A 9,717-nucleotide genomic window follows, 5' to 3' on the forward strand; every position below is an offset into this window, starting at 1 on the left:
GTAGAGATGTACATATTACATATTGGGCCACACAATTCTTTGAATATTCTTGATTTTTGTGTAATTGATTTCAGACTCAATTAGGGTCAAGTCCATTGCTATCTGGTAAATAGGTTGTTAGATAACGTTAAGTTGTGTGTTGTTTATTTATTTCTGATTTTTGGGGTTCATGAAATCTATACATTGATCGTATTGTTATTTAATTTTGTCCCGAACTGGTTGGTTATTGGTATATAATGCTACTTTGTTGCTTATCAATTTTAGGCACTAAAAAATGTTTATACAAAAAGGGCTAATTATTTTGTGACAAATAGTCAAAAATTAATTTGGTAATTTTCTATTTGTTTTGATCTTTTAGCTACTGAAATTCTCAGATAATGTTACTACATTACTTGTTAGAACATGTGACCCATTTGGCAAGTCGTCACTGCTATATATCGCAATTAATGGGATAACGATAGGTTGTTGGTAAGTAATTCACTCCTATATTTAATTATATTACACAACTGATCGACATTATTTTAGAATATAGTGAAATGATTTTTATATTTATTTTTTTCAATGGAGATAATATTTTATTTTAACGTATTTTGGCTAGCTATTTTTCGGATGCCTAAATAATATATATAGTCCTAAATATAATAAACTAAGTGGTGACAGACATATATAACAACATTTGATTTGATTGAGATTTTAGAATATAAACTTTTATTATTAAAAATGTAACAGCATCGCATGAACTGTACGTTGCATGTGTCGTATTAATTCATATACATGTAAAATTAATATCTACTATTGTAATTAAATACTATCATAATTGCGTGACAGCTTAAGTGGCATGAGCACAACATAGATGTAAATATTTGGGGCAATAATTGTACGTGGATGGAATAAATGGGACAATAAATGTACCAAGGATTATATGTGCATAGATTAACAAAAGTATTTTAATAATTTTTTAAAAGGAGAAAAAAATTTAATTTATTTACTTACACCTCCGGAGGCTAAGGTTGTTGGACTAAAGGATGATAGTGTTCGGAGTTTCCTTTAGCCCAGATAAATGTGCAAATATGTGATGACTTGCTTAAAGTTAGAAGATGAATGTTATATAGAAGAACCAATTAGCTATGTGGCATTTTTTGCATCTTCTTCCATTTTGCAAGTTTTTACTTTGAAGATTCTGATGAGGGTTTATTTTGTTTTAACTCTTATGTTTTGTTTGGAGGGTATCTCTTTTGGACTTGTTCGTTTGGCTACATTCTGATTAGTTTTGTTTGGTTTGCTTTGATTTTTCATCACCGTATCTTTGTTCTTGTACGTCTAATCTTTTACTAAATTTCGTTTTTCTTTGATTATCGTCTTCAAAATGGAAGGAGACTCTCTTTTTTATAAAAGAAATGTCTAATATGGAGTAGTTAATTAACCAATAGATAATTCGTTTGCATATTTAGGAAAGCACACTTACACAAATAAACATAGTGGGGCAATATAGTTGGTAATGTCATTTCAAAAATCCCTTTCGAACTTTAAAATTTGGCTTCTTTCTCCAACAAAGTTAGTCTTTGTGTATGTCTTTAGATTGCTTTCTTCTTTACATTTCTTTACTTTTTCTCTTTCTTTTTCATCACATATAGACATATAGTGTTATTTTGTCTCTGGTTTTCTGTTTATTAATCATTTCGGCTATTTTTCGCACTTTATATATATAGCTCTCTTTCATTACTCATGCACAAATCACAATGATTGCAGAAACACAAGGCAAAGGCGGCTTTCAAATGAGGGATAATTATATAATGACAACTATGATTGCCTTATGCTATCATTTACTTAAATCCCTTTCCCATTATATTGACATGTAACTTTTCATCATTATATTTTTATATAATATACTTGAACAGTTGAATGTGTTTAGTAATTTTCTATCGTGAAAAATAGAAAGTAGAAATACCATAAAGATTGAATTGAATGTGGAAAATCATTTCATTCGTAATGAAATTAAATGCATTTGAAATAGTAATTTAAAATGAAATTTCACTGTTCATGGGTTTCAGACCGGCGATCTATGCACTATACTCATCAAGTGAAGAGACACATCATACATCAACCTTATATTTTCACAATTAAAGAATATCTTTTTAAGTTTCTATAAATGCAACACATTAAAAATATAAATTTTATTTTTATTAGCTAGTCTCTTAATAATTGATTTTATGCGTTTGTTTGTGGATTTTATATGTTTGTTTGTCATTCGTTGATATCATCAATAGATTGATCCGGTACAAACCTTTTCCCTACGTATGTAAATTATAGTAGTAATACACAATGTGGTATGATATAGATTTATATAATGTACGGAATAATTTATAAAATGCATATTTTGATAAAGATTGTAAATGATTACATATGAAAAGAAAAATTTTATTTATCTTCTACAATATCAGTTCTTAACTTCTTATATTCACGAATAACTATGAATTATAATAACATACTAGTAGTATTTATCTTGAAGAGAATATAAGTTGGAAAAACAACGTTAAGTCCATTTATTTTAATATAACTATCACACACAGGAAGTATTATTATGTTCCTCAGTTCCACTTTATATTTACAATATAATAAAATTTAATTAATAGTATACATATTTTGGTACCTTAAAGCATCAACCAAAAGGTAGTCTAAAATTAAAGCAAAGATTATTGCTAGGAATTTCAAGGTACGTATTATGCTTTAAAAGCGTCGATATATATACTTCTATTAATAAATAAAAACCAAAGATAATATTTTTATTCCGAAAGCTGCATTTTCTTGTTCTATGATTATTCTTTTTCTCAAGCAATTAGTTAGTGGCTACACTTTTGTATTCGAGTACTTTAAAATTTATGTCAAAAGTTACAAACTCCCTTTATTTGGTCCAACACTTTTGTGAGATGGTTTTTCCCATTTCATGAACAAAAGTGAGTGCTCTAATTAACCTCCTCGAGTTCAAATATTCATCAGATGTAACCAACAAGGTCAAACAAAAAAATCAGTGTCACACTGACAATCCATAAGTTAAAAAATCAACGGCAAGATAATAACCCACAAAGTAAAAATCAACAGTAAGTTTTGGACATCCCAGATAGGGCATGATACAATATAACACATAGGGATCCAAATCGCTTGTCAAAATCTCTAAAGGTGTACTACACCAAGAGAAAATACATGTCTTCGGTTTATTAGAAAGACATATGGATATATTCCATCGTTTGAAACAAGAGTACCGAGAGTTTTTGATATATTTTAAGTGAAAAGAGATGTTCGATAGTTTCTGGTTCCTCCTTGCACAACACACATCAATCATCATCAATATATATCCGAAATACTCCATACATTTGTAGCATGTTTTTAGTATTGAGTCTTCCTTGAAGAATAAACTACATTTGAAGTTGCGCTCGTGGTATCTATGCAAATTTTTCTAGTGTGGTAAAGAACTAATGATCTCCCGATAGCAGTTAGCATGCAAAATGACGTAGTAGGAGATGAAGAAAATAACACCAAGTTTATCATCACATCAAATCCCCGCATCAGCATTTTTAATTCATAATTTTAAAAGTTGGAAGAGAGGATGGTGGAGATTGTAACTTTAATCTGGCCATCAATACATAGAATATTCATATTTGGATATCCTAAAAGTGACTGTGATATCTTTAATTTAAAAGTTGCATTGAAGAGTATCTGAAAAACCATTAGTAAAAATTAGATATTTAACCTTTTGACCACAGATTATTCACACGAAGTCATTTCCTTGGTGATTTACTACTATAATTATAGTATATCTAAAAACATTTCAAAATCAGATATTTCGACTATTCCAAAAATTGAGAAATAAAATTCAAATATAAATATATTAAATAAATTAATAAAATCAAATCAAAAATAAAAAGTCAACCAAATATGCGGCTTAGATTTCATAGCATTTAAAGAATATTGGAACTTCCTGTCTTCAAGAAGTTCACATTATAGGCCCTATCTGAAGAATGGTGTTTTATAGCTACGCTGTTCCCTCACCTACCAAATCCTAACACTCTGACACAATTGTTTAATCATGTTCATAATATTATGTGGCATTTTCAATATTAACTTCTTGTTCACAATTTTAGGAACTTTGCCAAGTTCATTCATATCTAGTGCATTTGATTTGAATTTATACCATATGAGAAAGTCATTTTATGTTTGGGTACAGTTCATACTATTAGATGCATAATTTGTTTTTTAAAACAAAATTTTCCTTAATTTAACTTGTGAGTGTGTTTAGTGTAATTTTTGTTTTCGTCATTTTCTTCAAATATAATTGATAGAATAGTGTTTATGTTGGAATCTATGCCCGGTCAATGGACTTTGACCAATTATAATTTCAACGAGACATTTAATTTTGTGAAATTAAATGATATAGCGTCGATCTACGTTCGGAGTAGATGACCGTGGTATATTCATTTTCTCAAATCCGATTCCCGGTGAGTGAGAAATAAGGGATTAAAGTTGTGCAAAATTGCAAACTTAATGAGCTATGAGAGAAGCTTAGGGAATAATTAAGAGAGTTAATTATCCCACATTGGAAGTTACAACCTTATTAAACTAGTATTTAATAAGAAGGATTATTACATGGAATAATTATAGTGGACTAAGATGGGCTGTAGAGCCCACATGCGCGCGCCCCCCCCTCCCCCGCCGCGAGCCTGCGCCCTTGTCCTTGTCCTTCGGCTGTTCTTTGGGCTTAGTTGTGGGCTTGGCCCAAGGCTAGTGGGTCTAGTTCTTTTTAGACCACCACCGTTTCCACGTCAGCGAGCCAAGCGGGATGCCACCTCGTCAGTATGACGCGGTAAGCCAACGTGGCTGACACGTGATAGTCCACGTCATGAACGAATCTAGAAGCTTCTAGATTCAGACTCTCAGCTCTGTAACGTTTTGTAACGCTACGTAACCGACGACCGTTACGGTCTAGCATGACAGTCATTATAGGCCCTATCTGAAGAATAGTGTTTTATATGCTACAACATTATAGGCCCTAAGCCATTCTAGCATTCTACACTCATAAACTAGAATCCACACTTTGCATCATACACTCTCTCCTCTCTCTGCATTGTTCTTCTGTCGAAGCTCTGCCCTCTCCTCCATCCAGTTCGCCGGAGCTCTGTTGATAGCGGTGCTGCTTCACCAGAGACGCAGCCGTTTTATCTTTGGGGACGAAACGCCAATCCGAAGAGCACTACCGGGGCGTATCTCGTCTTGCGGAAAGAGGCCTCCTCGACTCGGCTAAATTCCTTTTCAGTTTACTTGTTTCGAATCTTCCTTGGTAATTTCGATTCAGTTAGTTCTTTGTATTCCTTCTTTTGGGTTGTATTACACCCGGCTTATATCTTGTAAATCCAGAAACCAACTGTTTATACACGACTTCAATGTTCCTATATTTCTAGGGGGTGGTGTGGTGCGATTGTTGGACCTTCTGAGAAGTGATGGCGGAAGTAAATGGTGTAAGGGAGGCAATGAAGCTCACATGGTCTTGAGGCTCTAACACGATAATTTCAAATATTACATGTTTCTATCTATGTAAACTAACAATGCAAATTGACAGACAACCGATCAAAAGGATCAACAATCCTAGATATGCTCTTAGAAATTCAAAAATATATGTTTATAGATCTTCTCTTTGTAGATGAGAACATGCAACACAAATCTTCTAGCCACTTCCTTTATTTTAGGTTTGAATAATGTGTCTACAACATTCTATCAGATCCTAAGTTTATGAAAAAAGAAAATGTCACAATTAAAAAAAAAAAGAGAGATGAGAGATTGAAAGCCTGCAAGGTAGTAGGAGCATCAATTTTTGTGGGTGCAATACTACCCTACTTATAGAATATTGATGAGCTTGGACTATAGATCTGAGGAGATTTTAGACTCGACCTTCTTTAATGATTTATAACTTTATAAATTGAGCTCAATTGAACTAAAGTTCATTAAGACATTAATGTTAATATAGTATTTAATATTGACTTACTTTCAAAACTGAATTTCCAATAATCTAGACTCTTTTTGATTTACTTCATTTATCATGTTTAAGATAGGGCGGGGGAAAAATATCGAAATACCGAAATGTTGGCCTTATCGTACCGAAAAATACCAAAAATATCGAATTTTTGGTATACTGTGACTTTCGGTACGGTATGATACCTTACCGAAAGATTCCGGTAAGGTAACGGCGTGAATTTTAAAATACCGTGGTATACCGGTGCATACCGAAAATTAAGATATATACCGTAAACTAAGGTATATACCACAAAAATATAAATACAATTATATATAAAATATATTTTATATATTTTTAAAGTATAAAATCTATTGTGAAATATACATATAATTATGAATAAATTATATTTAATAATATTCTAAAAACTCTGATTTTCTATTTTAATTGATGTTGAAAGTCAGGTATACCGCAAAAGTAAGGTATACCAAACTTCAGTACGGTATACCGAAAATGAGGTACGATATCGGCATGAAAATTCGTCATACCGAAAATAAGGTATACCGAAGTTCGGTATACCGAAAACTTTGGTAAGATAAATACATGACTTTTTCGCATACTGTATTATCGGTAAGGTATACGTATGGTGGTTTCGGTAAGATATACCGTACCTTCCCACCCTAGTTTAAGATATTCTATATCTATTAATTTTTTTCTAAGAGTATTAAGCTTTTGAAGTTTTGATTATTATATTACATTCCATGTTTCCAACTAACTATGCTTCGTGTAATAAATTTGTTTCCAAAACATCTATTGTAGATATTATAAACTCTATTGTACTGCGATACGATTCTACAAAGTATTCCGTCCGTTTCACTCAAGGTGTCCACATTCTTGAGTGACATGAGATTTTAGGAAGAGTTGTTAGGTGGAATAAGTAGGGAGAAAAAAGACAGTTGAATATTTTAATAAAGAGAGAGGAGAGGTGATTTATTTCCAAATATAGAAAGTGGACGTCTTGAGTAGGACAAACTAAAAATGAAAGGTGGATATCTTGTATGGGACAAAGGGAGTAATAATATTAGCCTTTCTCGAATACTCTACTATCTAATATACCAAGAATATTGGGTTACAAAAATCTACGCCCTCTAATATATCATAGTAGTGCATAATCAGTACTATATATTTAAGATTATTTATATAGATTTTAGAAATAAGGTATTGATAAAAAAAAAAAAAAACTAAATTTATCTAGATGTCAAGTCTCAACCATTTCATAAAAAATGAAAGTATGAGATTAATTAATAACATGGAGATCATGTTGAGATCCATTTAGTTCATATAAGGGGTATGTATAAACTAAAATAATATAAAAATTACCTCCGTGTTATGAACGAAGTCGATTTAAAATCATTTGATTGGTATCTAAAAATGATATAGTTTGTGTTTTGTTATTTAGTTATGCATTAGTATTTGTTTTTTTTAACACCATGTATCCTTTAGAAATAAATATTAAATAATTCAATTTAATGATATACCACCAATATCGATGAAATTAAAATAACTAAAAAACATTTGTTGATTACAATTTAGGAATCAAATTGCAATTTATAGTTTGCCCCAACACTCTACAATGCTACCACGTTTGAGACCGCACCGTCCGGCATGCCTGATTTCATGCCACAAATGCGGTCCTAGGACCCTTGCATCCCACAATGCACAAGGTTGGAACCCACTGCAAATTTTGAGGTTTAGCCCCATTAATTTGGAGCTTGTGTTACTACTGTCTTTAAGCAAAATTATATGTGAGGGCAAAATTAGTACGTACGATTTCCTTCTTTAAATCTACTAATCCAAAAACATTAAGGAGTCGTTTGCTTTCTGTGAAATAGGGAGTTAGTGAATTTTATCCGTGGATTGCATGTGTTTGGTTTTCCATCATTTATTACTCATTGGCACAAGAATTGGGAGTAGGTCCGTGGTAATTGTATAGATAGTTGTTGTTTACATATCTTAGAGTGAGGCTCCGATGTGTAAATTGTCTCGTTCTCCACACCCAACAAAGAAGCTAAAATTCTTATTTTATCCCTTAATTATTGTCTTCACCATTACATTCGTTGTTTAGCTTCTTCAACGCTGCTTTCCTTCTTCGACCATTGATTATTCACCAACACTTTTTCATCGGCGTTGAAAATTTGGAATTCGAAAATTCATTCTTTGCTCCACATCAATTTCGAGGTCAGTTCCCTACTCCACGAGAATTTTGAGTTCTGTAAAATTTCAAAAATTTCGAGATCTGTAAAATTGATTGGATTGTTTATGTTACAAAATTTGTCATGCAATATGGACCACAGATTATTCACCAACATTTCTTCATCGGCGTTGAAGATCTGAAATTCAAAAATTCATTTATTGTTCCACATCAATTTCGAGGTCAGTTCCCTACTCCATGAGAATTTGGAGTTATGTAAAATTTAGAGATATGTAAAATTTCAAAATTTTGGTTGTAAAACAAAACCATCTAACCTACATGTCAGTGTGCACACAGTGACGGTAATAACCAAACCGGGAAACTACCAGATGACGAAAACTACCCAAATAAAATGAAGAACAAAATGTGGAAACGGCTGAACAGGAAGCCCGAGAAGCACTTACTCAAGGGTTTGCAGTGACTTGCAATTTTCTCTATAGTTTGTTGAAGGTAGTGAGAACAAGAATGAGAGAATTTCCTTTTATATTTTGACTCCTAGAGCGTGAAAGGTTATAAGCATCGTTTCCTGAATTGAAGGAAGACAAATTCGTCATTGTAATAATTTATCGGTTATTAAACATGTCAAACCAAACATGTGCTGCTGTAATACATAATTTAGTTCATGGAAACCAAACAGCTGACGCGAAAAATGGAACAATAGTTTGGTCAATTATTTTTACTGCCATTGTCTTAACTTATAATTGGGTTTCACCAAAATCAAACGACTCCTAAGTCAAAGAGAAAAAAATAAACTCAACTAACTCACAAACTTGACACTTTGGATGTGTGCAAAATCAGCGTCATGACGTTCGACTTGTCCACGCAATTTCTCCGAATGTGATTTTCATTCATTTATTCGTTTTAGAAATTTAGGTGCTGTCCTTCTAGATCATTTATATTTATTTCCATTTTTTAATCATGATTGATGTCAAATTTCTGACTATTATTCATTGACAACAGAAGTTCGAAACCGACCCTCAACCGTCAGAATTGATTGATCTATTAATATTATTAATTACTACTAATTCATCTTTGAATCAATCTATTTAGGGTATTAGCAATAAGGATCCTTCTCCGGAGCCCATCTCAAAGCCTATCTCTATTTTTTTCTGCCAACGTTAATAGGCTCATCCTAGAGCCTATCTCCATACAATGAAGAGCTCATTCTAGCTAGAGCCTATCTAATTTCATTTCAAAAACAAAAAAAAAAGCATAAATATCTAAATAATATAAATAAATCACATAATAAATTCATTCTTCGAAGTATTACAATATTGGAAAGCAGAATACAACGAGAAACGAATTTAAATAAAAATTGTGGGTGAAATTAAACATTTGGACAATGATGGGGTTGCTCGCCAACGTCGGAATCCGAATCCGAATTCGAATTGTGGGTGAAATTAAATATTTATAGTGAGAAAAATTGTGAAGTAAAGCATGTGGGTGTGTGAAATGAAGAGGATTA

At 32.2% G+C, this 9,717-nt stretch overlaps 1 long non-coding RNA gene across 1 annotated transcript; it reads left to right on the forward strand.

Annotated features, from left to right (window-relative positions):
* Positions 1 to 8,054: 8,054 nt before the first annotated feature.
* Positions 8,055 to 8,704, forward strand: LOC125219676. The gene is made up of 3 exons (XR_007176177.1): positions 8,055 to 8,239; positions 8,356 to 8,434; positions 8,550 to 8,704. It is a non-coding gene; the product is annotated as an uncharacterized LOC125219676 (long non-coding RNA).
* The last annotated feature ends 1,013 nt before the right edge of the window (positions 8,705 to 9,717 follow it).

The sequence above is a fragment of the Salvia hispanica genome, chromosome 4 (assembly GCF_023119035.1).
Source record: "Salvia hispanica cultivar TCC Black 2014 chromosome 4, UniMelb_Shisp_WGS_1.0, whole genome shotgun sequence".
Lineage (NCBI taxonomy): Eukaryota > Viridiplantae > Streptophyta > Magnoliopsida > Lamiales > Lamiaceae > Salvia > Salvia hispanica.